At 41.3% G+C, this 6,717-nt stretch overlaps 1 long non-coding RNA gene across 1 annotated transcript; it reads left to right on the top strand.

The window, feature by feature from the left end:
- Positions 1 to 631: 631 nt before the first annotated feature.
- Positions 632 to 1,356, top strand: LOC141590828 (uncharacterized). The gene is made up of 3 exons (XR_012520508.1): positions 632 to 757; positions 1,021 to 1,135; positions 1,310 to 1,356. It is a non-coding gene; the product is annotated as an uncharacterized LOC141590828 (long non-coding RNA).
- Positions 1,357 to 6,717: the final 5,361 nt, after the last annotated feature.

Raw genomic sequence — 6,717 nt, forward strand, 5'->3', positions numbered from 1 at the left:
TAAAAGAGTTGGTAATTCGCAGTTTTTTTCCACATGTCATATAGTCTTGTTTTTGTCATAAAAGAAAGTATGACATGTGGTAATTCAAGAATCAAACAATTTTTGGCTTAGCATTTGCGCATTTTCATTGGTTGTTGGATAGTCTTGTTCTTGAGTTTGTTTGAATTTATTGTTGGTAATTAAGAGCAGCTCAATATGTTCAATATATGGGTAATTGAGGGATGGATTAGGAGTAATGTTTTTGGTTTAACAATGTTCTAAAGTTGAGTAATGGGTAGAATAATTGAGTTTAACTGATCTTGATAGGTGAAATAAAGACCTAACAGCTACCATAACGAGTGCTCTATTCTGTTTGGGAAAAAATCGAAACGATAAAATGACATTTTTTGTACTCCGTATTTGAAAAGCTTGTGGTCTGTTTTGCTCAGAGGGGGGAGGGCGTGAGGGAGATTTTGTGTTTGGTTTTGTTCAAATTGAAAGAGATGGAAGGAGAAAGAGAGGGAGATGGGGAGAGGGAGGGAGGGAGAGAGATGTTGTGCTTGGTTGTGTCCAAATTGAGAGAGATGGAGGGAGAAGGAGCAGGAGATGGTAAGAGGGTAGGGGAGAGAAGGAGAGCGTATACACTGGTAGGGGAGCGGGGTTCAACTAGCTGCCCTGGGATGATCCCTTGATTGTCCGAAGAGTATTGAGCAGATCGGCTGCAATGATCAGGGCAATGGATATGTTTCGACTTTGCTCAGATTAATTATGATTGTAGGTTGTGCTTTATTTTTGTACTTTCAATTATGTTCCATGTTACGAGCGAAATTGAACATTGATACTGCTCATGTCGTAGCAAGAATTTCCTTCCCCACAAATTCTCAATTGACATGTCTTTTTATACTAATTAAAAGTTAGCTTTCTCCTTTGAATCTTTTAAATAATATCATGCTATACATGAGTTGTGGAGTGTCTTTTGTCAGCAAAGCTCTTAAGGTTTATCAGTTCAAAAAATTTCTCACATTGTGGCCTGTGATGCAGGTGAGAATATACTTACCTTGTTATGCATTTTTGAGGAACTACTTGAAAGATTTTATAGAGCAACATGCCGACTTCATATTCTCATTAGTTGCTGGATCTTAATTAGTTTATTAATGTAAGATTTGTTTCATTTGATTCCTAAATATTGGCTCTTTCATTTGTTCCATACATAATTAACTAAAACTCTCATATTTGAACTGGAGTTTTAAGTGTGCAATTTCACTGATATTTGATTAGATGTGCTGGGATTTTAACTACATGTGATGGGTATTTACTTCATTTCACGCAGTTAGACAAAAAGAAAAGTTGAATAGAGAACATGGGTAGAGCACATGTGTGGACATCGGGCCGCCCACGGGGGCGCTTGGGTATGGAAAAGAGAAACAAGCGTTTGCATTTTTGTATGGAGTCGCCACCAATTTTTATGGGAAATTGGAACCGTTCGAATACTTCGTGTCATGTCAAGACACAAAGTAGTGACATGAACACTAAGCAATCGTTACCCTTAGCATTCTATGTCTAGAATGACTCTCGTGGATGCCAATGAACACGGGTGCTCACGGAGATCTGGAGTAAGGGGTGAGGGTACGTATTAGGAAGCTCTTTTGATCGAACACCTAATCCCGCCCGCCTCGATAGCGGCCTCTACTAATGATTAGGGAAGTTATTCGTACTTGATATATCGTCGGCTATATGCATGCAATGCAACATCCATTGTTTTAATCCTAACATGTGAGAATTAGACTAAGTCGGTGAGCAATTAGTTAGGATTAAAACAATGGATGTTGCATTGCATGCATATAGCCGACGATATATCAAGTACGAATAACTTCCCTAATCATTAGTAGAGGCCGCTATCTAGGCGGGCGGGATTAGGTGTTCGATCAAAAGAGCTTCCTAATACGTACCCTCACCCCTTACTCCAGATCTCCGTGAGCACCCGTGTTCATTGGCATCCACGAGAGTCATTCTAGACATAGAATGCTAAGGGTAACGATTGCTTAGTGTTCATGTCACTACTTTGTGTCTTGACATGACACGAGGTATTCGAACGGTTCCAATTTCCCATAAAAATTGGTGGCGACTCCATACAAAAATGCAAACGCTTGTTTCTCTTTTTCCATACCAAGCGCCCTGGCGGCCCGTCGTCCACGCTTGGCGACTCATTTGGGAAAATACACTTACGTGTAGCAAGGGTGAAACTTGAACAAGGTTAGGGAATAATTTGTACAAGACAATTGTCGGTTTTCATAACTCGGTCTTCCTAGATCGTTTCATTCGGCCTTCCTAGGCCCAACCCAACCCATTCGACCAATCGTCCCGTCTAAACGGTCCTAATTCTTATTTGGGCCTAAGGATGAATAGCGATTGACGTCATCCATACCATGATGCTTACTCTTGTTTGTGTCAAGGGCCTTCACTACTTGAGGAAATGGACTAGGAATCGGCCTTACTCTTGTTCGGCACGAGCCTCTCCACAGACTTCGGGTTTGATGGTTCGGTATGGCAACCCACCCTTTAAACCAAAACCCTTTTAAATGCACTCAGCATCCCGTTATAATGCTTGTATAAATGTGTATACCTTACGTGATCACCGTTTCTAAACTAAACCATGACGATTTTTCAAAAATCAAAACCTTTTCTTAATCAAAAATTTCGAAATAGGCCTAGATTAGCGCAAAATCCGATCCAAAACTCTGTCCATTTGTCGTGTCAAAATTCGGGCCACAAGCCCATTTCAAAACCTCACTTCGAGTCCACTCCTACAACTACACTATAGTTGACTAGGACACACATTTTCAAAAACCTTGTCTTTCTTCAAAGCTCACTCAACACAAGTGGCACACACCCACTTCACGAGTCAAAACATTTCTTCTTTTAGCAAATGTGTTAGAATGGTCGATCGTGTTTTGATTCGCCGCCGATCTCTTATCCAGTTTTCAAGATGCCTGGATCCAATGATGATACAAATCTCCACCAACTTCAAGATGGTAATGATCGAATCCTAGCCGCGCTAGCCCAAATGCAAATTACCCAAGAACAAACCTATGACCGCCTTGAGCTCATCGAGGGCCGTATCTATGCTGTGGAGGGAAGGTTGCCTCCTCATGAAAGTGAAGTACTACGTAACTCCGATGATGAATCTAAGGATGAAAATCCTCTCATGGGGATGACTATAGCTGAGAAAAGACTCCAACATCTAGAGGAGCAATTGATGTACCTTAAGGGGAATGACATTTACATGGAGAACAATCGCAAATATGAGGCCGTTAATTCCAAATTGCCAACTAACTTCAATATGACGGATATCCCTAAATTCAAGGGGCACAAAAACCCTTTAAACCACATCCGTGCCTTCAAGGATTACATATCTATCAAAGGCATCAAACCCGAGATGTTCTTAAGGATCTTTCCTTCATCTCTCGACACCATCCCGAAGCAATGGTTCTACTCCTTAGATCATAAGAAGGTCGCTACTTGGGAAGATGCCACAATCGAGTTCTCTAAACAATATGCGGATAATGCCGAGATCCAAGTTAACATGCGTACTCTAGAGGTTCTTACCCAAAATGACAAAGAAGGATTCACCAACTTCCTAAGTAGGTGGAGAAAGACTAGTACTCAACTAGTTGAACGCCCGGATGAGGCTACTCTCGTGGAGAAGTTTGTGGATAATCTCAAGCCCATTTATGCCAACCATTTGAGATATCAAAACATCAAAAGTTTCAAGGACTTAACTGTACTAGGGATAAGGATTGAAGATGACATCCGTAAAGGACTCTTGTCCAAAACGGTAGGTCGAGGATATCAAGGTTCAACAAGTCGTTCATACGGCTCTACTAGCAAGACCGATGAAGTTAACCTTCTCGAGCCATCCAAGAAAACTACCCCACCAAGGAAGTTCACAAATCTTGGGGACACGTACTCCAACGCTCTAAAAAGTTTAATGAAGCAAGGTAAACTCCAACCCATTACCTACTCCCGAACCCGAGAGGAAGTCCAAGTTTTGGGATGAAAATTCGTACTGTGAATACCATAGGGGCAAGGGGCATGACACAGAAAAATGCTACAAGTTGAAAAATGTGCTTCAAGACATGATTGAAGATGGTCGATTGCCAATACCACCGGGAGGTAAGCCCAACAACACTCAGAATCCTCTTGGAGTTCTAGTGATTACAAGTGATGAATCTACCTTAGATTGCTCACACCTCATTTCTCCCATCGAAAATGAAATTCATGCAATCGAGAATGAAGGGCTCTACTCTACTATCTCCCCCACCATTTCCGACTTCATCGCATGGGCAAGGAGTGTGGATAGACAAGTTTGGGAACTAGAAAACATGGTAACAACTTTACGCAATCCCAACGCAATACCCGAAGAACACGTGCCACTAATCTTCTCTCAAAATGCCACTATGCAAGAAGTAATTACCGTGGTTGATAAACTAGTCGACCAAATCATACGACTAGAAAATGACATCATGAGAATGAGGGAACTAGCTGCAATCAATGGGGTTTGGGCCGACGATGATGAGGATGAGTATCTCATTGAAAACTCCATAGTCAAAGAAATAGTCCAAAATGGTGAAGACCAAGATGTGGACCACCTAACTCGTTCGGGTCGTCCATATCAAAGCACTACTCAAAACGGTCCAACCAACGTCATCACACCAAATGACAACGAAGATGACTCCACTGATCATTTGCTCAAGCAATTACAGAAAACAAAGGCTGATCTTTCAGTCTGGCAATTGATAGCAAGCTCATTCCCACATCGCCAAGCTTTGCTGCAAGCTTTGGCCAAACTAAATGTAGCACATAACTCCACTCCTGAAGATGTGGTCAACTTGGTCTTCCAAGAATCACCAAAGCTAAGTAATCCTATTACTTTCTCGGACGAAGATTTGCCACCTTTTGGCGCTAGTCACAATCTTGCTCTATACATCATTGTCACTTGTCTAAAGAAGAATGTACCAATGACCTTGGTAGATGATGGCTCTGCAGTCAATGTCATACCCCTCAAAACGGCATACAAGCTAGGCATGAAAGAGTCGGATTGGACCCCTACCAATCAAGGTGTGCGCGCGTATGACGGTACACGACGAAAAGTAGTAGGACTTGCTAACTTAACCATAGCCACAGGTAGGGCTGAGCAAAAATATACGATACAGTTTTAAAATACGGATACGATACGATACACGGTTTTAAATATACGAATTTCCGTATATACGATACGAATTTCCGTATATACGATACGGTTTTTCTAAAACCGTATCGTATCCGGGTCGGCCAAAAAAGAGAACCGGGTATACGGTTTTGACACGGTTTAAATTTTTTTGAAAAAAAATAATTATCTCACATAAGTTTAACAAGACACAACCGGCCTATATTCCCTTATTTCCTTGATTCAGCCTTATTACTCCCAAAGACCAACCTTTTTCAAACCCTAAATTAAAATTTCTCAAACTCTCCTTATCATCATTAGTCACCACCACGACACCCAGCATCTCACCCCCTTTCACCGCCAAAGCCACCGCGTCCACCGCCCGCTATATTATCGGTCATTATCGGTCGACGACGACCATCCGTACCGCCACTAAATCATTCTTCAATTACAAACTTCTCCACCGCTAATAAATTGTTCTTCAATCATACACAGTGTCTCCCATTGCGAAATCCGTTTGGAATTTTCTCATTTGAACTTCATTTTCGTTTGTAATAGACATGTAATATTTGATTGTATTGACTATTTGAAGTAGTGATTTGAGTGATTTAGTATTTGGCATTTGGGCATGGTATATTTGGGCATTTTTCTACAGGAAGGTTCTTTTGTTTTAATAGGGAAGCAACAAAACCGTATCCGGGTATCCGGATTTCGTATATCCGGTTTAACCGGGTACCCGAAAACCGTATACCTGGTTAAACCGGGTCGTATCCGGAATCAAAAAAATGATGTTTTAAAAACCGTGTACCCGATACGGTTTCTAAAACCGTATCGGGTATACTGTTTTGCTCACCCCTAGCCACAGGGCCAATTGAACGAAAGGTTAACTTCCAAATAGTGGACATTGAAGCTTCATTCAACATACTTCTGGGGAGACCTTGGATTCACACTTCCAAAGCGGTAACATCCACCCTTCATCAAAAGATCAAGATCCCACTAAATGGCAAAGTAGTGACGATCACTTTGTCACCCATCAAGGCAATAATCGAAAAACAGTCGAACAATCAAGTCCTTGCGGATCCCGTATACGAACTTGGGGGCTTCCAAAGTGTAAGCGTCATAGAGAGTGAGTTGGCACCCTTATACTATAATCCCTACTCCAACTTGGTGGTCAACCACATACTCAAATCCCAGGGATACTGTTGGGGCTGGTGTCCTTTACAGTTAGTGCAAGGACCTATAAATCTCTAAAAGGATCAAAGGGCATACTTTTGGTATTATTATCAGTTGGTCCACGTTTATCAATAACGGTTGGCTTGCTAGATAAGTTTGACGTTATTGTCATACAGATGGCGGTGATCAACTGGTCCCTAAAAGTCACACCTATAGGATACGTTTGAGAGATGTGACGGTATGAAAATACAGTCATGTTGATGCCAAATTTGACTAACCAGTTAGTCCGAGTTATTTGACTAATAATTAGTCAAAATGCGATGTTGAGATATTTGATTTAATACGGATTAAATAAAATG

Source organism: Silene latifolia, chromosome 7, assembly GCF_048544455.1.
Source record: "Silene latifolia isolate original U9 population chromosome 7, ASM4854445v1, whole genome shotgun sequence".
NCBI lineage: Eukaryota > Viridiplantae > Streptophyta > Magnoliopsida > Caryophyllales > Caryophyllaceae > Silene > Silene latifolia.